The following is a 26657-nucleotide window of genomic DNA, read 5'->3' as shown; positions in this document are numbered from 1 at the left end:
CTGATTGGCTGATATCCAAATTTACAGATGTCATTTTACAGGGCCAGGAGAAGGAAAATAGATTCACTGTCAAAAAAATAGAGGCAACATTGTGTGGCGATTAATATTGCATTTCCCCTTGCTTTAGTGACAGTAGCAGTCACTCCAAATGTCATGAAATCTAAATTGTTTATTCAAATCTTCTAATGAAACACCAATTAATGTGTAGCAATTAGCTTGTGACTCATTATCTTTTCATTCAGCCTCTGTGCGACCCTGCATCTGGCACTGTAAGACTGATCCGGGGTCAGCTGATGTTAGCTAAGACAATGAAAACAAAGTGTGCTAGCGATTAATAGGCTCGGCCTACTGCAGCGGAGCTGTGCACACAGTGCGGCTGGTTTCTGTGATTTAAAAAAAAACAAAACACACCAGCTGGCTCGGAGGAATACACAAACACACGTGTTTCTCCCGTGAGCCGGCTTCTCATTAATACGATGTGTATCTGTGTGCCGTTTGTGGAATTAAGCTTCTTCTCACCCAAGACAAGGGAAATTAATTCTGCACAATAGGAGAACTTCATTAGAGCACTGGTGCTAAATGCAAGTCGTGATATCCGTGTATTCTTTGGACCATAAAATACTCTCGCCCTGCCTTTTAAAAGCACAAACACAAATATCTTCATTATTATCTCCAGACAGCTGGTGGCCATTACTGACTGTGTGTATAACCTCCTGAAAGTCACTTTAAGTTTGGAATGAACAACACACAGTAATCTTGTCTAGTTCTGTGTTAAATATCCCCCCCTAAATCCACTAGTAAAAAGTCAAAGTCAAAATGGTAGCTCTGGGATAAGTTGAGCCATTCTATTTTGGCTGTAGCCTATATGTCCAGATGTAAAGATTCTGCATTTGAATAATTATTTATTTATTTATTTTTTTATTTATTCAGTTCATTTCCGACATGGTTGCATTCACAGAAATTCATTTGACGTGAATACAGAGTGGACATCATGCCTCGTGTATATAACTCAAAACAAGCAGCGGAGTCACCAGTAATGTTCTTGGAAGAGCCACTAGAGATGTGAGAAAAAGGACGTCTATTCAAGCAGCCGCAAAGAATTCCAAAATAGACAGAATGATGCTGAAGAGGTACATTGAAAAAGACAGGCAAAAAGGATTCTCTCAGATGGCATGGAGTCTAAACTTACCAAACATATTTTGCAGACCAGTTTCATGGGCTTAAGACCCTCAAATGCAGAAAACTTTCCCACGAGTTTGCAAAGCGAGACAACATCCCTGTGCCAGACAGCTGGTCAAGAGAAAAACGAGTAGGCAATCTAAGAGATATTGAACAGAGATCTATCTAAATATGCAAGGTTCTCTCCCAGAATTACTGTCAGCCAGCTAACTAAGAACATCTAAACTTAATTGATGTTATTAAAGACAAATATTATTGGCGTCATTGGCTTGAGTTGTTCAAAAACCGACAATATCTATCATGCCGGACACCAGAGGCCACATCATTGGCGAGGGCCACTGCCTTCAATGAACACGATGTCACTCTGTTCTTTGATGAGCTGGCATGAGTGTTGGAGAGGTATTTGATGCTTGATGTGAGAAATGATTTTTGTAGTCTAATTAGAAATTAATGTGTCCTCTAAAATATCTCTTTTCAGATACAAGTTCCCTCCGAACATGATCGATAATATGGATGAGACAGGCATAGCAAAATATTGAGTAAAAGCGGAGGTGGGAGATGGATGGATCGTGGGAGGGATGGGGATAGATGGAATGAGAGGAAGATGGAGGGAGGAGTCTAAAGCAGATGGATTAGAGAGGAAAAATAGAGAAAGGTAGGAAGGAAGGAAGGAAGGATGGATGGATGATGAGAGGTTGGGTGTTTCAGTCCTTACTGGAGACCAAAAAACTATGATTCTGGAACAAAAATACAGTTGAATTGTGTACCATAAATAAAAATGCATATGGATATAAAGAAGTAACTATTATTTAAGGATGGAGAAGGTGAGGTAAGGGTGGGGTGGAGGTGTAGGGTGGGGGATGGGGAGTAGGAATAGGGTTCAATTTACTCCGCTCCTATGGTCAACTCACCCTATACAAGGGGTAAGTTGTGCCACGACAATACCACTTTTTTTGGACATGCTCTATTATTGAAACATTTATATTTAGTCATTTTGTTAGTTTGAATGAATGCACAACATCCTAAAATATATGCAAATATATTCGTTAGCAAGAAAACTCTGATTGCCTTGATGTAGTGATTTGAAATTTGAAAGATGGCTCATCTTACCCATTTTTTATGCATTTTTGAGGTACATTATTGGTACGTGGTAAAGTGTCTGTATTGTTTGTGATTTTGAAAATAAGGTTAAAATATTTCTTACCAAATATCAGCTGAATTTATCGCTAAGGTCTTGCTTTTGATTGAATAAGTAATAATTGATAAAATCATCATAAAAAGCCCCCCAAAAAGGGGAGAGAGAGGCAATGTTAGTAGTGGTTTAGGGAGAAAGATCTGGTACTACTGCAATGACAATGATTAACCGAGAGATTTATTTTAAATGTTATGTTGTCTTATATTAAAACTATAGCTCTTATAAAGTGTGTGTTGTGACATGCTGGATATTTAGCCTGTGTGACAAGCAAAGCATCTGGCCAAAATGATTACCCCACATTATCCTGAGCAGAACTGATATAATTTATTTATACTTCAACAATCTCTCCTACAGATTTAATAACAAAAGTGCAGAAATGCAGAAGTTTACCAAGCATGAATATCACTAAATACTGGATGAGAACATATCAACAGTGATGCAAAAACAAATAACTCTTCTTAGTAAAACAGTGTGATCAGAGGAAATTTGGCATGTGCAATTGAAGAATTTACAGCTTCAGAGAATTCCTTAAAATGTCTAATAAATTCCTAATTGATTCAAAGTTTCACTGCTCGGCTGTGCACACAAACATCATCAAGCTAAGCCTGTCGTTTAAATACCAGTTTGTATTTAAAGCACCAAACTTCTATCGAAATACTAATAGAAATGCTGATAGTTTTGTTTAATAAACATTTAAGGGTTTGTACCTGGCTTTGCTTGACTTGTAAAGGTGATTACGCACAGAAGTGAACAGGGGGGGAAACAAACGTATTTAAGCTGTTATGACTGTGGGAGTGTTAGTGTGTACCATCAGGGATGTCCCCCGTTGCACTCAGAGTTACAAATGGACTCTTTGGTTAGAATTGACGTTTAATTTCCTCCAGCAACCGTCCTTTATGCTCAAAGACGAAGGTTGTTTGTGCTGGATTTCCGAGCCTTCCAGAGATTTGTTAGTTTTTAGATTGTGTCCTTCTTTGAATAAACTTATTGTAAAGACTCAACTTGTGTGAATGTTGTAAAACCTGTTTAAATTGTGACACAGTTCAAAAGAGCTGCTCAAACATCATGAATCTCTCCAGATACCTTGACACAAACTCTTCTTTAAATTCAAACGTTGAAATAGGAAGATATCTAAAAGACATTAGCCCTCCATCCAAATGGGAGCTGGACAGCCCTGACATAGTTACAGCTTGTTTGTTTCAGCGCTGCCTTGAATCTCCAGAGAAGAGAAGGAAAAGATGAGAAAGTTCCAAAAACAAGGCCACTGTTCATCCATTATTCAGTGGTAATCTGACATGGAGCCTGTGACAGCCTATTTTGAATTTCCACTTGTTTCATCTGCTAGCAAAGCTGTTGTTAGAGTATACACAAACAAGTGTGAAAGTGGGTTTTACCCTCACATCCTTCATTCTTTTAGCCTAGTCTATTATTCAGAATATGCACTGTGCAGAAATTTCCTCCATACATACTATAGCAAGTGCTTAACACTAGCCCCCTGTTTCCCCACACTCTGCTGTGAGCAGAGTTGAAATATGACAAAGGACACTGACTCTGTGTTTGATCAATAATGCAGATACTCACAGAACTGAATAGGCCGAGAAAAGAGGAATACATTCTCTTGCTGACTAGGTACATTGTGATGATGGGAGAAAGTCCAGTGCAATTATCAAACGTAGGAGTTGAAGCTCAGGTTACGTGGTTCCACATCTGTGTGTCCATACTTTTGCGTGCTCCTCAGAGAAAGCCCACTATGAAGATTGTGTCATTTTGTGTTACATTTTCTTCACAGGAGCATGCAGAAGCAGTAATACTTGTTACCGTAGCCCACTGTGAAATATAGTTCAACTGAAGCACTTCTGGCCAGAGCAACACAAGGACACTGTTGTGCACTTTATGGTTTACTGGATAGCAATGTAACTGGATAACAGTTTTAAAGATGTATTTCTATGTCACAGAATGCAACTGGTCTAATCACAGCAGTACATTAATTACCTAGATTTTAGAATGCATATTCCAAGTCTTTCAACAAAAAAAAACAACTGTTCACAACTATCTTCTTTCAGGTAGAAATGCAAACAGTCGACTTGCAGTGATTTGACAATACCAGCCATTAGGGGTTGAACAGACTAGTCGACCAGTCAACTTTAGTGTTGTCTCGCGACTGTCGACGTGACGTCGACTAGTCGCAGTAACTGACTTTTACCCAAGATGGCGGCGCAACACAGCAAACGAGGGTCCTAGTACCCCTGCACGGCAAGGCAGCACAACATCAAGCGTTTCTTGCTCCTTCCTGGTTTGTGCTCAAACTGCAGCTGGTAGGCAGATACTACGGCTAATTTACATGCTAATGATAGCTGTAGTGGTCACATGTCTGTGTATTAAGCAGATCTGGAAAACATCGGCAGCGCAGGATGGAGGCTCCATTAGTGGGGGAAGACCCTCGTTGTGCCAAAATCTGTGATCCGAAAAATCTGTGACCGGAGATGGCGACAGTTCCAACCCCTGCGGCTTCTCGGCAGACATTTACTCCCCCTTAAAAGGGCTTCCAGTCAAAACCAGGCCTCCCAGTGAATCAATGAGTCCAAAATTACAAAAACCAACACAAAAACAAATAAGCCAGGAAGATATTTCATACATACATACATATACAACTTTTTAAAACTGAAACTGTTAAAAAGGATTTAAAGTGAGAGTCAGGGTTCACCATTGCTCCCACTAACCTTGCCTGCAAGATGGATTCTCCTTGTGTTCACAAAAACCAGAATCCATCTTGTGCTGCTCCAGCCCTTACCTTCCGTAAGCTAACCAAACCGGTTCGAACCAATCATAAGGCGGTGTTGCGGATTCGGGCTTTATATCCGGGTTTGACGAAGGCAGAACCGGCACATGCGCAATAGCGGGGAGAGGAACTACCTGAGATACCGCTATTAGCATAGCTCCAAATGAAAGCTGCTATAAACTCAGTTTTTGAAGAATCCAGCATTTCCTTTTTGAATCTCAATAGCGAGAGGCGATTTGTGCATTTTTGGACGCTAAAGACGTATGTTTTCACCAGTGGAGTCTTGTTGTTGTTGTTGTTGTAGCCATAGCAGCGTCTCTGCCATTTGATTGGCTAAAACGAATCATGGTGGACAGGCGCTTCGCCCAATCAGCTTCAAGCATTCTGTTCATGTCCCTCCCTGGTTCCGAAAAGATTCGCCAGACATACCCATGTCGATGTAGAGAACTCGAGTTAGAGGGAGGGCTACACATCAATCTGGCTCTTGCCAGGTTAAGCTCCCACCAACTACTATGAGATCTTTGTCTTTGACTGGAGATGCCTCAGTGATGGCAGCTGTAGCCGTGTCTGTGCTGTGCTTGTAACAGCTGTAATTAATTACCGCTGTGACACATTAGTTTACAATAGGGGGTAGCACTGATTATATGCAGTGAGTGTGTGGGCATAGTGGTGATTTTACTGACCACAGAGTACTCCTTCAGAGCTCCTGTGGTGTATTGGTAGAAAAAAAAGTCAATAAAGTACAGCAGCTTTGAATATAGTGTGGTCGCAATACCATTAATTAAGCAGAGGAACATAGTGGATCATCCAAATTCACATTTGTAAATGTGAAACCCCCAATCCAAATCAAACCATTTTCCTGAGGATAAATCACATCTAATTGTGTGTCCCTATAGTTATTATGGTCATATAGTTATCAAATCATGGTTATGTTACTGATTTATAAGTATTATACCCTGTTTTGCTCTGAAACTAAATTGCAACATCTGTTGAGATGAGGAACACCTGGGCTTGATGATTCAGTGTCTGATCAAAATATTGCTCCAACCCTGCGTACGGACACTTGCAAGCATTTTCCCTTCAAGAAGCACAATCAAATCACAGTTTTTGTGTGGAAAGTGTTGTGCACATCATTCAACATCATGTTATGTGTAAAAATACAGATACAGATAACGTGCTCCAAAAAAACAGACCCGGCCCTTCTGTAGTTCAGTCCAACACTTCATTGAAGCACTATAATACTCACCAATGATAGACAAAACTGCACCATCAAACTTCCTCTCATTCCTGAAGTATGCTTATTTAATTTCCTTCCGTATTGCTTTAACATTCAAGTCCTGTCAGTGTTTTAGTCATTGCACTCGGCCTGCTTTGTGCAATAAAAACTAACATTAAATTCAAAGCATTTATCTTGAATTCTGGCTCACTATCAAACCCAATATTTTTAAAACTAAGAGCTTTTGTTAACATCACTGAAGTGGACGATTTGATTTTCTACCAAATGCAAAATTGCACTGGTGCTACAGAAGTGTTGTGTAATTAAATTTATTATCCTTCAGTTATAATCAATTAGCTTTTCTTTTATATCCTTTGTATTATTTGCACACCCTGTAGGCCAAAGGTCTGTCTCAAGGCCAACAGATAACCTCCACAAGCTGTGAAGAGAACATATAGGTACGATACAGTACACATAAAGGTACGTCCCCTGTGTCCATCCAGGGAGTTAAACCCCAAAACTTCTCACTGTGAGATAAAGTGTGCTGCACAGCGCTGTCTTATGGCTATTCTATTCTATTATCTGATTTCAAAGTAATTTTATTTAAATGTAGTGATACATCACTTGCTTGCTCCGCCTGCTCTGTTCGACTACCTTCCTAGGGAGAAATACATCTGAAAATTGCAATAAATTAACTTGAATTTAAAGTGATTTTTGCTTTTTTTTTTTTAAATTAAAGTTGTCCCTCCAATACATCACTTAATGAAACTACCCCCCCTTCCCCCTCCCCCCATATGCTCTTACAAACGGTAGGCAATTGCACTGAGTCGCGTTGACTGTGTCACTTTTAACTGAAATATGACATGTGAGTTTTTTCTTTTTAAAGTAATCTTAAAAAAGTGAAAGGTTTGTTAATGACCATATTAAGTGTGTCTTAACCATTAAGTATACATATTTATAGTAGCACTATATAGAAGTAAAATTAAAAAGTAAATAAATAATAATTACTATTAATACTACTATTATTTCAATCTTATTTGAAATTCTGTCCAATATAGCTAATAATTGCTGATCATTGATCAGTGTCAAACGCAAGCATGAGCAGCACACTAAGAGGAGAATCATGTGTAATCAGATTACTAAATGCAAAAGTCTCACTGGGACATTGTAGATGCATTTTGTGTCTTTTTTCAGCTAGTTATTTACAATTTAGGGTAAATTATTTTCAAGGTCAGTAACTTACAAACTGTCACACTGGATTAAAGTCAAATACAAAATGGAAATCAAACCAAATGTAATATAAAAATGCTGTGATCACGTTTCCATTGAGGGAAATGAATCTCTGTCTTATGAAAAGAAGGCGCTTCATCTCACAGGCAGAAATAGGAAAAGGCAAACCCAACATCTAAAGTCAAAATATATTACCGCACAATTATTCCTTTTTGTGAGACTTTTGGCTCATTGGGATTTCGAGATGAATCTTTCATGAAAGGGCAATCGGGTCAAGCTGCAATCTTCCTGGAAGAATCAAAACTCGTAACTCAGTGTATGCACTCCAAAACAAAAATTCAAAAATACCCAAACATTTAACTGGACACATTTCCCTCATTCTGGATGAAGGTCAAAAGGATGCAGAATCCATAAAACAGCAGTTGAGAGAAGAAACATCCTGCTGGGACTTACTTTAATCCTTCACTTTCATATCTTGGTTAGTTGTGAAAAAAGGGCCACCGACAGATACAGCTGACACCATCATAAAAAACAAAGGAAAGACAAAGACAGTTGGTCAAAAGATCACTCTCCTGCAATTATGATTTCCCTTCTGGGGTCAAGTATAATATATGAGGGTCACTGCATCAGTGTGTGAGGATGGAATACAAAAGTAAGCAGCTGTATCCAAACACAGGCTCAAAGAGATTGAAACTCTCTGTTATTCTAAGTCATGTTTGCACAGTTCTCCCATGAGAAAAGAGGTCACAAAAGAAGGTCTAGATTGACAAAGGAAAAGTCATGAATCTGATCATGCAACTGGAATAGAATTTACAAACTTCTTTGTGTGCCCAAAACCAGAATCCAGAAGATCTATCAAAAATCTTCCAGGCAAAAGAAAAATAGAACAGAGCGAAGGATTTAGGTTAGCAGAAGTGATCCAAAAAACATGAAAAGAAAAGATTTGGAAATGGGGTTAGTCATGGCATTTTACAAAATGTACCCCTCTGAGAATGGTGTTGTTTTCATAATCCTTTCTCCCAAAAGAGACAGATCTACAGAAACAAGAAAGACAGTTTATTTCTTTCCCAAAGAAAAAAAAAAAGCTCTGCAGCAACGCTAGACTTATTCATCCATTACTGCCTGGTTTTCTCTGGGCTCCTGGCCAGTATGGATGAATGGCAGCAGCCTTAGTTTTCTCAAGCATCCTCATGTCCCACCACATGGATGATTGTTCCGTTACAATGATTCATAATTAAAAAGAAAAAAAAAAAAAAAAACTAGCAGGAGATGTTGTGTGACTGTGTCTGTGAAACCTGTTCTCACTTGAACAACTCAGCACACCTGAGGAGTTACTTAAAGTCTCCCACTGTGGGGGAAAACGCCTGATAAACTCACTACGGTGAGAAGACCTGTCTGGAATGAATCAGAAAACTCTGATTGAAAAGAAAACCTTTTAGAATCAAAACGTATTTAAGTCTTTTTCTTTATCTACAGTTGAGAAAATAACTCTGTTAAGACAGAAGTTGGGTTTCCATTACAGATTTTTGCAAAATAAAAGCAATATTTCTAAATGTCGACAAAATACAATCGCGCTTTAAACGTGTTTCCATTGAAGGTTATTTTGGGCAGGATCCTCGTAACTCCCGTTAAATCTCTTCGCACGAGACTTCGCTGCAGGAAGACAGACGCTCCAAACCTCCTTAAAACACTCTGTATTCCTTTGTTGTTTCATGTCTAATGTGGCAGAAATCATTTTTAAGTATAATACTAAGAAATGCCCCGGTCTACTCTTCTGTTTACACGTACCGCGCCATGTTTTGTCGGACAGAAGTGGTCATGTAACCAAGTACGTCATGTCATGTGACCATGTATGTCACGTTCCTTGACATGTGTTTCCATAGCGCTTTTGTAACATATTTCAATATCGAAACATCTGAAATTCCTGTGTAAAAAGGTGTAACTTTTACTTTTAGATTTTGCGCATTTCCAAGGGTAATGAAAGCACAGCGAGAGTAAGACTTTAAGTAACAATCAGCAAAGATCCTTTAAGAAAATCCAACACCTATCTAGACATTCTTTTTTTTTGTGGAGGGCAAAGCAAAAAGTGTGGAGCTTGGTTTTTTTTTATGTGCATTAATAATTCAAATATTTAAATTGACTTGCATCAATAAATGCTAAACTGAGTAACCTTTTGGCATGGCTTGATGGTAATAAAGACTGTCCTGACCATTACATTTGCAAGCTGTAAAAGAGTGGGTAATAAACCTTGACAATCACTTCACATCTTCCCCAAAAATTACGACCCGTAAAAAAAACGGTTTTACGAACTTCTATGAAAAATAACCCTGACCTGATGTGAAACCTTGCCTCTCCTTCTATGTGCCAGTCATTCCTCCGATCCATTCCCTCCAACTGGTCTTTAAATCCAACCTTGTATAACTGTGTTGACCTTGCAGTGTTTAAGCAGACTGCTAAGACCCACTCATACAGTTTGCCTGTGTGCCTACTCTAAAGTGTGATGTGGATGTGCGGATGCCATCCTGATGGCACACATATTGAACACTTCACGGGTCCCTGGTCCTGCTCTGCGAGCCAGTATCAACGTGCTGCTCCCTTTCCGCCGCTCAATGATGTAAATCTATTGCAAAAAGGCCTGTTAGCCGCAGACGGAGATTCGCCCTTTCAGTCATGCAGGCTGGAGATAAGCTGACTCACAGTGCACGACAGGTGAATGCTAAGCAGTGTGAATGAATCTTATTAAAGGGCTGAAGAGGGAAGAAATAGGTTTTTTAAAAAAACCTTTTTCAGGGCTGTGCCTTCATTTGTCCTTCCACAGTCCTTCACCTGCTGCAGCAGCAGCAGCAGCAGTGTGTAGGACGTCAGAATGAAAGCCCTCTATTTCAAAAACCTGAGGACATCAATCAGTATTACTTAACTTAGGCAGGACATCAGGGAGGTTAATGCTCCATGTGTTTCAGTGTGATTATGTTCTTTATTCCTTCCCCGATAGAAATCCCAATTTAGGCACATAGCACCATCTCATGGTCCCACTCAGAAATTCATCTGTGATCAGAGTAGATTGAAATGACTCGCAGATATATGAAGCACGACACGACATTCACAAACCTCTTTAGTGGAATTTGATTTCCAATCTTCTGCTCAGTAAATGTTAACAAGACACACATACAAGGAGAGCTTTTACATGCTGGCACACACCAAGTAATCCATCTACACATACATCCTGATTCACTGCACATCCATCCATCCATCCATCCATTTCCAATACCCACCTTGTTTGTACTCAACGTTCATTACACACACGGACTTTAAATTTGCTCTTTGCATCTTTGCATTCAACCCATCCCAGGAGCAGTATGCAGCCACAGTGCAGCTTCTTTAACCGCTAGACCTAGACCAAACGGTTTGTATTGGTAATGAAGTATACCATTAGTAACCATTGGGTTACTATTCGCCAATTCTAAGCACCTGTTTTAAAGGTGGGATGATATATTGTATAACAAAATAATGCAATATTAAAACATCACAAGATGTATCATCGAGTGGTATTGTAAAGGGAGTAAAGGTCAGATAAAAAATAAAACGTTTAAAAAATCCATACTATCTACACACCAGATTGATATGGTTAGTTTTTATTTTTGATATTCCTATTGAGTTGAAAAGGTCATACCCAGAGTAAGTATGTGCGTTTGTCTAAAGCTGAAGTCAAATAAAAGCATGATTATTTTTCAAAATACAATTTATTTTTATTTTTTTTGACTTATATTTGCATATTGTATCATATCATTATCACAAGCCCATTACTGTCTATCGGATCGGATCCTGGACTCAGTGTATCATCTCACTCCTAATTCGTTTCTATTCCTTTCTGTTATCAAAAGGTACATTGTCTCTCTTTGATTTTGCCATGATTTTTGTTATTTCATTTTCAATCAATCGTTGCAATAAATAGCTGATTCTAAGCTGCCCATACTGGATGTATAGAAAGATTATGTGTGAATTATGTGAAGCATACTAAAATAGGAGCCTTTAGAGTTACATTGAAGCTGATCCGAACCCACTAAGCATGCAGGACATGTTACAACCTGCACAGGTGTCCAATCTATCCCCGACAATGTCACATGCAACACATGCACTCATTCAATTCCTAATGGAAATCCATTAATGTTCTAAAAAGAAGTAGGGAACTCTGACAAAACGCACATTTGGTCAGGAATGTAATTTTACCTCATCTTATAATATTTGGAACTTGGAATAAAAACCCTCATATATCATCTCAACACTGGAACCAGGAACCATCCTCAAAGAAAATGACTTAATGCCAAATATTTTCGCTACAATCATCAACACTTTGATGTGTTACCAAAGCTGACTAGCCCCGGCACTCACATGAGGCAGCCTCATGTATGCAGACACAATCCATGCTACTCCTTCTGAATTATTTACCCATGAAGGAAAAGTGAAGCTGCAAAGTTCTATAGCTGCAGTGACTTCAAAAATGTCTTAGATCTGAGGAGTGTGTCGTGCTGTGGAGTTACAGTTTGAAATATGCAGGCTTGAAATATAGGCAGAAACTAGATGTCACCCGCTGATGAAAGGAGGCTGGAGGTAAACCTTGTATTGAGCTTAATAACGAATGGGTTGCTGGTGCAGAAAATTAGGTGGATATGCAAATTAGGAAGGGATGAGAAGAAGAGAGGGTGCAAAATGCATCACTAATGACAACATAAAAACACATGAACAAAACAAAAAATTACTCTAAAAATATAGATAGAATTTTTGACATGCTAGTACATAGCAGGGTTGGGGTCAATTATAACTGTAATCACATAATTGATAATTAATCACAATGATGGCATAATTAAGATTGTAATTTTAAAACTCTGTTGCTGTCGTAATCGTAATAAAATTGTAATTGGGTTTAGATAATTGACTTTGTAATTGTACTTGACATGAGTTCATGATAATTTAATGCGAAACTGGGGATCCATGTTACAGTTCCATGTACAGTTCTACACATATGTAGTTAACAATTATTAAAAAATGTTTCACATCAAGCTTTTCAACATTTTACCATTTAAAAAAATCTGAACTCGAGGGATATACTGACAGAAAAAAAGCTCAGATGTCCACACTAAAAATATTAAAATCTATGTTTTGACATTGATTAGGAAGCCTAATCAGGTAACCAATATATGGGAAAGAAATCAGATGATTTTATTGTATTTTACAGCTGATGTAGGACCCGTTGTCATAAGAGATGCTAACAGAAAGCTAACACAAGAGGAAGGTTAACTTTTACTAGGTTATTTATTTCAGGCTCAGTAATGGTGAATAATTGAATTGTAATTGAAAACATAATTGTAACTGACAAATGTAATTCACCCCAACTCCAGTACATAGCGTAGAAGCTACATCTTGTGATGGAGGTAAACAAAGCAGTAAACAAAGCTATTTAGCAAAATGCAATGATTGAATATGATGCAGCACTGCACGCACACAGAATCTGAGGCTCAGTGTTTTTTCTGTCATCCACAGCAAATTCTGCTGAGATGATCAAATGCCATTAGTGCCTAATAAGAGCCTGATGTGCACCCGTCCTGTTTGGGTCCCAGCAGGGCCTACTTCGGGGCCACATCGTCAGACACACTAGATGTGTGAGATAACCTCCATCTGTCTTCATGACTGTCAGAATTTTTATTGCTTTTGAGGAGTGGCTGTTATGACCACTCCCCCCTTCCACTGAGAAAAACCAATATGTGATTCTGCGTCTGTTTGCGTGATTTGTACATTATTAGGTAATATAGAGCGTGTCATTGGCTTATAAAGTCTTTGTACGGGACTGTCTGTCTCTGTAAGGGAGATTTGCGTCCATGTCCATGGGACTACCAATGAATCATCATCATCAGTCTCTAAGGAAAGGACCATCTGTAGCACTAAAATATGAGTTTTTCAGCCAGCAGGTGATGACACCTGTCTGTAATTAGGAGACTGTGTCTCCAAGTAAAGCACTATGAGTATGTGTAAGCTAATTAGTTGGTAAATTAGTGTTTTTCTCTGTGTCCTCACTAAACTTTCTTTAGCCAACAATGTAGGCCTATATCACATTGATTATTAAACTGAAAAATGTGTTTTTGGTTTGATATTTAAAGAGAACTCAACCAAAAAGGCATTAAAAACATTTAATCGAGTCTATCAAGTATCATTATTTATGTGTTAACGCACATGGCTGATCTGTGGACTTACAGTAATTGTACTAAGTCAACAGTTTAATTCTACACTATGTAATTTCACTTACAGTTTGTTGTTTTTAATGGAAGTGGGGAAACCTAAGGAAAAACACTGAAAACTAAAAGCTGTTGTCAGCAGTAAAACCTTATACTAATTTAGGCTTGTGTGAGTCCCGGATGCTAACAGCACAGTGTTTTAACTTTGATTAGATCCCAATGTATTCTTCTGCTGTTACTAATTTAAATAAATGTCTTTGTTTTGAGAGTTTAACTTGTCGTAGCATTTAATGTGATTTTTCGGTCACAAAATGGTGATGCTAAAGCAAGCTCGTAGTATGTTTGAAAAACATACACGATGAAACTTGTTTATGTTCAACGTGGACAACTGTTGATAGCCGTAAACTGAGCAAAAGCCCTGGTGTTGGCTGAATTCTCATTCCATCAACATTGGCTTTATCTGGACCAGGAGTTTTTTATTCCTGTTCCTCAGCTAATATTGTGTAATGCTCAGCAGAAAGCTTGATACGTCTTACCACTCACACCTACAAATGCCTAATGATGATTAAGTTATCCAGTAGCCAGTCACTTAGTTAATATTAATACCACTGGTAACAATATAAATTAGTTTTAGGTTTTTGTGTACTTCTTATCTAAACTTGTAATACACATTGCTAGGTCAATTCTGGAAAGATTACAGGTCCACCATCATGCTTTTACATTGAAATTGGAAGAAAGAAACCAAAATATCCATTAAAAAACTGTGTGAGTGAGGAAAACATGCACTCCAGGTGGAATCCTGGAATTGAACTGGGAGTTTTTGACTGGAAAACACTGTTTTCAAACCTTCATGTAATTTGTCCTTCATCTCTGGAAAACAAAGAAAAGTATATATATATATTTTTTTTTTTCTTTGTCAGTCCAGTATATCGGTTCTAGCTGTGTTATGGACTGTATCTTTTACAAAGCCTTGCCAGATTAAGATTCCTGCAGGTCTAATGGAAAATGTCAACATGATGGTCTGAGCTTTGCCTGATGCTGCTGCTGCTGTCAAAGTACTGCACCAAATCTCTGCTAAGAATATCCAATGGTGTGAAAGGCATGATAGTGCCTAAAAAAAACAATTAAAAACACAGAGCTCCTGCTGTCTTTTTTTTGTTTTTTTAAATTAATCTTTTTTGCCTGACTGGGTGTTCAGGTCTTAAAGCTTTCTGATTGTCTCTTTTTAATTCATCACATTTTCTTACATACAAAACATTAAACCTGGATGGTAAAACTATGTGATGGAACTAGACAATGATGATGACAATGTCTACTGGGTGGATGCCACAATGCTAGGCTTCAGAAGTCAAATAATGCAGTAAATCTTCTTGTCAACAAAGTCATATTTGGATAACATTTAAAAGATGTTTAGCTTGTGTCTTGGTTCTCGTAGCTTAGTTAAGTACTTCAATTGTCCAAACTAAGCGATTGTCTAGCTTGCCTTCTTCTGTTCAAAGCCCACCTACCTAAGCCAAAAGTCACTTCTTTAAAAACTTCTCTCTGACTAAGAGAAGCACTGATTAACTTTTTTATCTGCAACTTTGGAGGCTTGCAGAAAAAAGAAGGGATTTGCAAGAAAAACCGAGAAAATAAGACAACGTGGGTCGGAGCAGAGATGATTACTTTGTACAAATAAGAAGAGGTGATGACTCATCAAGAAAAACAGTGCTTTCAATGAAAACCTGAGTCAGTCGAAAGTTAAAAGAACGCAATAACTAAAGTTCCTTTATTTTTGGTGAAAGAACGCTTTCTTGGTTTCTTATTATGAGGGATTCCTCAGCAAAAGAAAAGTTGATGAACAGTGTAAAGGATTTGTTCCATGATGTTTTTTCTGATAGTCCATTGAAAGGGTGAGTAGTGAAAGAATAGCCTTGATCTGTTGGTCCCTTGAGGCACAAACAAATTCAATTATGTCCAACAATCCCGTCTGGTTGGACAGAGAGGCTGTAACGCCATGTGGCTGTCATGCTTAGGGAAACGCTTCTTGATGCACGAACCTGAAGAAACCCGTATGGTCAGGGAGTGTAAACACACAAAGAAGCAATCGAGAGCAGCGGCTACAGATGGCGTAAATTAGAGGACAGTACCGCTTCGACACTTTCTGAAAGGTCAATGACAAATGGGAGGGAAGTGCAAAGTTTTGCATGTCACAAAGTTATGAGTTACATGCTTTCAGGCCTAATGTGAAAACAGTTACAAGTATTTAGTATATTTGCTGCATTATTGAACCGCAAATTAACATTTAAAGGGTCAGTATTATGAAAAATTACTTCATAATTGTTTTGCTACAGTGATGTACATCCCTTTAGCTTCATTCAGAGGGCCAAAGTTGAAAAGTTCAGTTTCCTCTCTCCCGTGTTATTCCACATGTAAAAAGTCAGCTCCAAACGGGCAAGTTAAATTTTTCTCGCCTTATGAGTCATAAGGCACAAACTCCTCCTCCTGACAATCCTTGCACTTCCTACCCTACCTTAAAATGTGAGCTCCTCCCTCTCAAACTACCTCACAGCTAACAAACATAGCAAAGGCAGGTTGATATTACAGTTAATATCACAGTTAATATCTTTATGTTCAGTTCAAAGATAATCTGAAGCGCAGCGGGAGCGCTCACAGTCAGTTTCATTTTTAGCAGCCGTTATATTGCCTTGTATCGCCTCTATGGGAAGATCTGACGTGTTTGTGACCCAATGCGACGCAGCGGTTGGACTATTTCTGTGGTAAGAAGAGGTGAAGAGGAGAAGGAAGTGACTTAATGATTTACTCTCCAGGTGCTGTGATAATCACACACGTTGAAGCAGCGGTTGTGTTTACACCTACTCATGCATATGAATGAAGGCCCAAAAACAGCCTGTTTCTAAGAGCGGTCTGAAAGTGACTTTTCAAAGGACTAAACCTTCAGAAAACAGATGAGTTTGGGAAAATAACCCTCAAATACTATGTAGTTGGGGTTCTTAGAACAATTAGAGATTTGCTGAAAATTAGCATAAAACTGGACCTTCTATGTTCTGGATTGAAATAGGAAAGCAATTAATCTAACTATGCACATTCAAACTAATAATTTTATGAGATTAATAACAGCACCACCACACAAAGCTGACCAATTATTGCATCAAACTAAATTTAGAAGTCAACAAATTCCACAATCTCCGGATACTGATTCCTATACTTGAAGACAGGATTTTCCTATGAAACCGTTTTATCAGATTCTGGGGTTAAGTAATTGTATGTCTTCATATATTTACATTTAAGTTTAGCCTTTTTCTCTCACTCAATGGAAATCCAAAGTTGAAGGAAAATGTCAAGCTGTTGGTTTTTGGCTTTCTGCGTTGGTTCTGTTGTGGCTGTGATTCTGTGTAATAAAATCACACTAAGCTTCTCCAGACAGTCGTTGGCCACCAGCAACTGATCCTCGACAGACAAATTTGTTCAGTTGATGAACATGGCCATGAGAACTTTTCAAACATTTTAAGTCAGTCTATGACCGTGAAGATGAATGGCGTTGTATTAGTACGACTGAAGATGTTTGAGATTATTTAAAATATATAGACTTTTAGCCTTGACCATCTTTACGTTGGGGCTCCTCAACATCACTTTTGATTGCCCCCTTCTGGACAAAAGGTGTATTGAAATAAATCAAATTGAATCAAAGGTGTTTGCTTACCCCTTCCTATGAATCAACAGGAAAGTGTCCCTCCTGTATAGCATTGAAGTAAACCGCACAATAGGAATGCCATTTTATAAAGACTGTTCCTCATCAGCAACACAAAAGCATCAGTCAATTGACTCTTAAAATAAATAACAAATAATTATTATTACATTTGCTAAGTTAGTGTTTTATATTGATTTACTTGTGGTTAATACAAGTCCATGCACATTTGTTGTTGCTGCTGTTGTTTTTTGGAAAAGGAACATCTTGCACAGCATCTGAACATTTTTGAAAATCTGTCCTTTTATTTTTATCCTTATGTTCTGTATATATTAAAATACAAACAAATAATTATTATTTCATTCGTTAAGTTAGTGCCTCATATTGATTTACTTGCAGTTAATACAAGTCCATGCACATTTGTTGTTGTTGCTGCTACTGTTTTTTCCAAATGCACATCTTTGCACAGTATCTGGAAATTTTTGAAATTATGTCCATTTATTTTTACCCTTTATATTCTGTATATATTTTAAAATCTTTCTACTGTTAGTTTACACCGTGGCTCAGACAGAAACGTTTTTTCTGTATGTCCAGCACATGTTGAAAAATTGACATTAAAGATGACTTTGACTTGACTTGAACTTCTCCTTTCCTGTCATTAACCTCACATTTGGTCACCTCTGTTGAACCAAAGTAACTTTTTGTATCACTGTGAACCGAGCAGTGGTGAGTATTAAGGATCTTTAACCATCTATAACATACACTAAGCACACTACAGAAAAAAGCCATCCCTATAGTACACAATGTAGAATATTATGAACACACTAATATACTGTTTTTAAAATCACACACCTTAAAGTTTGGGGATCTGCTACATTTGAAGACTGCACAGATAATATTTAAAGCAAAAAAAATTAAACAACTACCTGGAAACATACAGAAACTATTCACATTTGGTGTCCTTTTAAGTTTATACATGAGATGTTAGCTTTATACAAAGGAACGTGACAACATTTATTACCAAAAATAAACATGGGGGTACTTGAGTATTTTAGGTGTGACTTACTTGTACTTGAGTACAATTTAAATCAAGTAACAGTACTTCTATTTGAGTAGGATATATCTCTTTACACCTCTGCCACTGATACAGTTAAATACAGAGCTGGTATCAAAGCATCTGAGAGCTGAGGTCGTCTCACTGTGCTACAAAACTCAAGAGCGCTGGAGGACATGTGCATAATTTTACTGCGTGCATGCTCACAAAGCAAGTGTGTTTATAAGTACTGTGCGCGCACACACCGGGCCGAACACAGTCAGAGCCAAACCGACAGACCGCCTGTTAATTACGCAAGATAATAGAGCAGCTGCTGATTCACCCCATGACAGTGAGCTCCACCATGGGATGGAGAGTCTCAGACAGGACGTCAGAAGCGTTACAATGGACATCCTGGGACAACCGACCGTGGCCAGATAAGGTTTTGAGGGAAAAACCATCAGATTAAATACTTCTTAATGAAAAAAAGTTCCCAAGATATTTTTTTGAGAATTTTTTTAATCTTTTCTAAAACACAGCTATGTCGCTTTCAATCGAATATCACTTTTATGTCTCTAATTCCTTGTGGCCAACTTGTTTCCATGGCAACGTTTCTCTCAACAAACCCATCCATTTCAGGTTGATACAATAGACACAGCAAGAGTGCTAAATTGACCAATTAAAGTACATTTTCTAACACATACTGGATCAGAGCTTGAGTCATCAATCTGTTTTTGTGATCAAATACACAGAATTTCAAATGGGAAAAAAATTGGTTGATTTGGTCTTTCTTAAAAGCAATGACAGTATTGTCACGTGTATTAAAGTGGCCTCACGGTTTTCAAACATGTCAATAAGATCAAGCTAATGCGTACATGTCACTCAAATGCTTGTATTACTGTTAGCCTGAATCTTTTAATTAAATCAGGCTGATTGTACTTTATCTTACACACGCACACGCACACGCACACACACACACACACACACACACACACACACACACACACACACACACACACACACACACACACAATAAACTACAGCATTTAATATTAAAATGAATGGGAAAGTTTAAAACAGCCTCTCTTATTAATACAGTACATCAGATGTCCTAATAATTACAAAGACTACATTGAACACACTTTTGGTTTTTATATATTATTGTTTTTAAATGATCTTTTTCTAGTGGAGCTCAGTTTCCAATACTCTCAACATACTTCCACATTGCACTTAGCTAGTGCTGCTGTGTTGTATGGAGACGGACCATATTATTGTCTGGTAAAAGAAGAGTAGTCTCATAAAGTTAACAAATATGAATAAAAAATTGTAGAAAAAAAACCAAAAAACTGCAGTACCCAGAAAAAAACTCTCATTCTGATCGTTTAAATTCTCCTCTGAAAACTTTAACAATAAACTCTGGCTGTGAGGGAGCATCTCCTCTTCCTAGCCACTGCACAGTAACTACACACAAATACCACAAGAAGAAATAAAAAAACATGACACCCAAAATCTATGTATGTATATATTTTTTTCACTTACAAACACAGCTCAAAGCAAAGAGAGTTATAGTGATTACATTTCTAAAGTGGGATTTGGACTCCAACTTGTATTTAAACTGCTATATCATAAAATACTAATTCGCTATCACAATATTTTCCCATTTCATTTTAGTAATCCGTAGGTAAGGCAGTTTTTCCATGTTTAAGTGCATATAAAAATTATATGAAAACATTTCAATACATTTCAAGCAGTTATTATGAAAAGGTTTTAAAGGTCACTCGTGTCAAATCATCAGCTTAAGATAACCCTCAGAGAAAGTTTGCTTAATATGAGAATATTAATGAAATCTATATATATGTGGGTGCAGGGGTCACCAACACGGTGCCCGTGGACACCAGATCACCGCATGGACCATGTGAGGGGCCCTCAGGAGCTCTAGTCACCAATGAGCTCCATCTGAAATCTGATTTACTTTCCAGGATTCAAACTCACAAAGATAAATGAGGTTTGGTTGGTTGGAAGTAACCAAGAAAAGTTGGAACACCTGTAGGAATTAGTAGCACCAGCTCCCAACCTTCATTGCTGCAGAACAGCTTTAAATTGTTAACCCACTTTGTGTTCCCTAAAAATTTGTATAATTCTGAAATGTACATTATTTTTCAGTTTTGGGTAACCAAACCTTTTTTTAACCTCTGACTGTTCAGTACTTACCTTTGTACCATTTCAAGCTATTCATTGGACTTGCACAATTTGAATTGCAATAAATAACTGGAAAAATTTGGGTATTCTAAAACTTTTGACGGGTAGTGTAATATGATATATTTATGATATATTTTTAAAAACTCAAGTTGAATTTTCAATAAAATGTAATCAAAATGAAACAATTGCAGGAATTGAGGGAAATAAAGTGCTTCATATTGGAAACTCAACATTTCCTCCCTTTTTAACCCTCCTATTATCCTCAAATATTACTAACACATTTTAATCTTGCCTCCAGAAAATTATTTCCAGATAACTGTTGACTAGATTTTTGTGTCAGGCACTTTGTTTATTTGTTGAATACATAAATAACCCCTTGATAATCAAACACAGTTAAAACAGCTTGCAGTCAAATTGACTCCAGACGAATTTCATATTTTTTGAATGATAAACATTGAATGGGGTCAAATTGATCCGAAGGAAAATAGGAGGATTAAGTTACTGCTAGGTTAAGTTACTCCTTATTATCTTATCTTCTAATTAAAGTGAAACTGTGAAAATGTAGTATTTAAGAAGTGCTTTAATAACTGTCGCCCTTCGGACTATACAGTACTTATGAAGTAGCTCACAATTTCAGAAAGGTTGGTGACCCCTGTGTGGGTGTATGTAATTTCGGTATATGCTAATGTGCTTTTAAGAACAATGAGGGAAAAAAAAATCAATGATGACTTAAGGTGATGAATGTAAAACAAAAAAGTCAAAATGCCTGAACGAGTGACACAAATCCCAATTTTAAAGCATCAGCATTTCTCTTCACAGCATCCCTGAACTTTTTTTTATAAAACAGCAGAAGAAATGTAAGACAGTGCAAATCCGGATAATCAAGTTATCCTTTGCAACAAAGCTAATGCTTTTACAGTGGACGTGAGCATGCTGCGTGCCAGAAGAGTACGATCCAGAGATTTTCTTAAAGGGAAACTATGAGTGGAATTCTTATCTAGGACTTGGGTAGGATTTGGAGAGAGCCTTTGGCTTTGAGAATGAGGAGGATAAGATAAGGGGATGTGAGAAATTCAGCATGGACATAATAATGAAATATTCACATGCTAATTAATGCCTATAAATAGTCAAATTCAGTGAATGTGTTTCTCTAAATTGTTGAGCAATGTGCTTGCAGAGAACATTAGGAACAGCGGGACTCACTGATAACGGCCAGCATGCCAGATTATGATAAGCCTCATTCCTTCAGTTTCCCTGCAGAGTCTTTTGATTTCCAGAACAGAAAAACGAGGAAACAAAAGTGTTTCTTAAAAAAAGGAAGCATATCTATGAGGAACAGAGGCTTTGGAAACTAAAAAATCTCATTCATCAGAATACATAAAAAAAACAAATGGGGAAATTGAAGGCAATGTTATTGTTTCAAAGGAAAAATGGGATTAGTATTGGAGATCTCAATGGAAATGAAATGTACCAACTCACTCACATAGAAAGAATTTGCTTGGAAATGCTCTGTCAGATATCGTATTGCTCCAAAACAGAAATCATTCTCAGGGACAGACTCAAAATGTTGGAGACAGTGTGGGAGTCAGGATGCTAATCATCACCACACTTTTTTGGAATGTCCATCAATTAAATTTTTTTTGGTCACTTCTTCACAAAAAGATAGAAAACATATTTAAAATGAAGATACCTTTCAATTTTCAAACAATATTCTTTGAAAAGTAGGACTTCTACTAAGGGCACTTCAATAACCAGAACGTTCAGTAATTAAATAGATTAAGTAGTTTATATTCAAAGTCATAGAACAAGTTCGTATGAACTACGGCTGGGCCCGCGGAACGTCTCTGTGCCGATTAGCACGTACCACGTTCCCAAGAATTCAGTGAAATGTCTCGGTTCGACCGCGTAAAAAAGGTCTCAGAGAGGCTCTTGACATCCGCTCATAGAATATCCATGTCAAATTACAGCCCAATTCAATGAGCATTAACGGAGGAGTAGTCATTTGAAAAATGGGGCCCACTGGCACCCCCGTGGCACATACGGAGTGATGGCCCCCACGACCTGTCGCAATATTTGACTCACAAATAAATGAGAAAATGGAAAACTTTAATGGAAATTGCCAAAAATAGGGGGGTGGGCCACCGGGCCCCTAATCAAATTGTACGAGGCATAATCATAATCTATGTTGAATTACCTTTTAAACGATATGTCACAACACTATATTCCCATAAATTTGGAAATTACCGGAAATGGGGGGGTGGGCCCCTGGGCTGCATTTCAAAAAAAGGGCTCCGAGCGTCTCATCAAATTCATTCATAGAGTATTCATACCAAACTGCATTCTAACGAGAACTAACGGAGAAGTCGTTTGAAAAATGGGCCCCCGGCGCCCCCGTGACATGTACGGGCTAATGGGCCTCAATTCTCTTGAGATCTGGTAACTTATTTAGCATTTATTTAACATTCTGATATCAGCAGGTAAAAAAAAAAACCATAACCAGACGCTGGCTGCATCCTGACTCCCCACAATTGAAAAGTGGGAGAACATAGTTAAAGACATTTGTATTGTGTAAAAAAAAAAAATCACATTCTCCCTCCAATTACCAACAGAAAGGTTTATATATTGGATAATAAATTGGAATATAAATTGGAAAAGCATTTGTTGCTGAATTGTCTCTGTATATATTTGTATATTACTCCTCGGTTATTGATGTAAATGGCTATTTCTTTTATTTGATTTTTTCACTATTTGCTTATTGAATTTTTCATTAATAGGATGAACAACAACAAACAATAATTCACAAAAACCCTCCCTCCCTCCCTCAGTATAACAAGATTATAGGCAAAAAGAAAGAAAAATGATTAAAACAATAAAATAAAATCACATAAAAAAGCAAGTGATCATAAAGAAAAAGAAATATACAGAAAATAAATAAATTTATAGAAATAAAAAATAAATAACTTGTTAAAAACGAAAAAAAGAAGAAAGAAAGAAAGAAAGACAGAAAAAACTTAAAGAGTAACTAAACCTCTGCTTTTTGCTAACCTGCCACTAGGAGGGAAATTCAAAAAATGTTGTGATTATTGGCAATACTGCTGTAGCAGTAAGACACGCCCACTCAGGCAAGAAGACACACACAGCAATAAGTAGTAAATGCACGTCTGCCCACACGCAGAGACATACGGAGATACACACACATGATGTGTCTGTATATACACATAGCTTGATGAACCCTCTGATTAGACCAGAATCTGATCTTTATAGAAGTCAAAAACATCACAGTATTGGAGCACAGCTGGTTTGCACAGCATTAGACTTCCGCATTAAAACTGTCAATCAATGCTCACTGAGGGCTGTGATTGGAGGAAACCCTCCTCCCTCCACTCAGCTTTTATAGGAGGGGGCGGGCCAACAATAAAAGTTGATGAAGCACGATAATCCAAATAGTTTGTCTTTAGTTAATAGCAAAGTTCAATTGTAAAAGCTGGAATTCAACCCTTAGAGGCCAGTATATCTGCCTTTCTACTAAATACGCAAAATGAAAATACTTTTACTAAAATGTTTAAAGTTGGACCAATCAACAGCACTACTTCATACCCAAATACAAACAATATGTATCCAGGAGAAAAAAGGGGTTTAGTTACTCTTTAACTAGAGGTAAAATAGCAAATTGTTGTTATAATTAAAGTTATTAAAGTAAAAGACAAGGGAAAGGGGTATACTGAGAGAAAAGTGAGTTATATCAGAGACATCTTATTTTACTGTGGGGTTTTTTTCCTTGAATCTTTCATAAATAAAGAATCTAAAAAAAAAACTGAGATTGGAGCGAGGAATGTGACCAGGTGAGGGCGCTGCACACTCTCAGACAGGAAAAGCACTAACACATAGCCAACATTACAGAGGTCTCAATGAGAATCCCATTTTTCCCCAAGGCCATCACAATGAAAATAATCACTAAACACACTTCACTGTTTTACCCTCCCTCTGTTTCTACCAGCACATGACTCATACTCAATGTGCTTGCTAACAAACATCATCACCCACTATTGCAAACGTATGCTTAACATATGCAAATAAACTAAAGCAACACTAAGTCTTTCCCTCTGCACAGATGGGAAATCAACGTAAAGCTCAGCAACCATCACCATCCAACCACACCAGAAGCTGTGTTCGTTGCCCTGGAAACAGGATGCCGAGGTAAACGTTTTTATACTCTGCCAAAGCCACTAGTAGTATTTTTTGATGAACACTCACGTCTGAATTATGATCAATGAATGTTGGTGGAAGACAAAATCAGAGGTTTGTTGATGCAGCGCTGCTGAAAAGTGCCATGTAATGTGTCTTTGTGACAGCGCAATACATCAAAATAAAGATGTTTTAAGGGAGGAGCAGCACTCTGCAGAGATGAAATAAGATTTTGTAAAAGGAACAAACAAACTAAACTCGCTGTCAGTATTGAATATAAGGCACCTAACGCAGTTTTATTCACAGCTTTACAAAGTTAATGCACATATGGTTAAAGTGGTAGAGTAACTCAGTGAGACAGGTGTCACATTATCAAAGCTTGAGATAATAAAACAAGAAAAACATGTTTTAAAGAGTGGTTTGCTAACCAGTCACTGTTTCTGGATAAATAAACATATGACTAAAGTGAGAAGTAACTTTTTGAAAATTCAAAATGCAAGTTTTCACTAAAATGATTCTGGAATTTGAACATGTGTGGTCTAAACTATTTCAGTTGCGAGGAAGTGAAAGATGTTAAAGTGAACATGATGAATTGGAGAATACAGCGTTGCATACTTTTCAGAGGTTGCCAAAAGACTAGTGAGTGGTATGTTAAGATATTACCAACAAAACGCACACAACGTCAAACAGTGTACAAACAGTTTGACCTTGACAAAATAAATAAACTTTATGTATTTTTACCGTACTTTCATACTTTATTCAAAGCATATCAATTCTACACCACAATTTGCACATCTGCCACATAACTGGTAATATTCATAAGTAAAGGTATCACTTTCTTATATTTATTACATTTTTCTGATGTCAAGGACTCCCAAGATGATTTGCGGTGTTGCAGTTTGAGAATCTTACAAAATGAGAATAGCGTTTTTCAATTACTTTCTATATCTACATGTTATACTTATTTTGTCCTATTGTTTAGCTATTATGAGTATTAGTATTAGCAGTAATACTACTGTACTACAGTATACTACAGTAATACTAGAGTACTGAGGTTCTGCCTCCTGTACTTATAACATAGGTGTTGTAGTTAGCTCACATCTGTTTCTGGATGGCTTGCCACAGTAATATCAGTTACTCTGTGTCCATATGATTCTGACAAGAGTTCTTTAAATTATACTGTAGATATTTTATACATTTATTCTAGAAAACAAGACAATTAACTCAAACTAATATCAAAGGTTGAAATTGCCACTCGTAAGATATATATATATATATATATATATATATATATATATATATATATATATATATCTTACATGTATATATATATATATATATATATATATATATATATACTGTATATATATATATTTTTTTTTTTACTCCATCACAAATGGTTTGTTGGCGAACAGTCATGTGACTTGAACTGTGTGGGATTTGGAATCTGACAGAAGAATGTAAAGATAGTGCCAAAGCGGAAATAAATCATGACAGATTGCGCAAGACAGTGAGCAAGGATAGTTCAAAGCAGCCTCATCCTTTTTCGTAGTTACGCCGCAACTTATATAAAAGTCTCACGTCATCAAAATACGTAACTCTGACACGAGGTTAGACTGTGATGTCCAAAGAACATTTCTGAAATTTAACAAGTTTTTTCCCTTGATTCTTACGGTGATTCCTTGAGTTTTTTTGCCAGACAACAAAGACAGTGATTCGCTTGGTG

General features: G+C 37.4%; 1 protein-coding gene across 3 annotated transcripts in view; it reads right to left on the bottom strand.

The window, feature by feature from the left end:
• The window catches only part of dlgap2a (discs, large (Drosophila) homolog-associated protein 2a), a 156701-nt gene that overhangs the window by 122096 nt on the left and 7948 nt on the right, over positions 1 to 26657 (bottom strand). The window lies entirely within an intron of this gene.

The sequence above is a fragment of the Gouania willdenowi genome, chromosome 22 (assembly GCF_900634775.1).
Source record: "Gouania willdenowi chromosome 22, fGouWil2.1, whole genome shotgun sequence".
NCBI classification, from domain to species: domain Eukaryota; kingdom Metazoa; phylum Chordata; class Actinopteri; order Blenniiformes; family Gobiesocidae; genus Gouania; species Gouania willdenowi.
The sequence above is the reverse complement of the archived record's forward strand: the minus strand, read 5'-3'. Positions and strand labels throughout refer to the sequence as shown.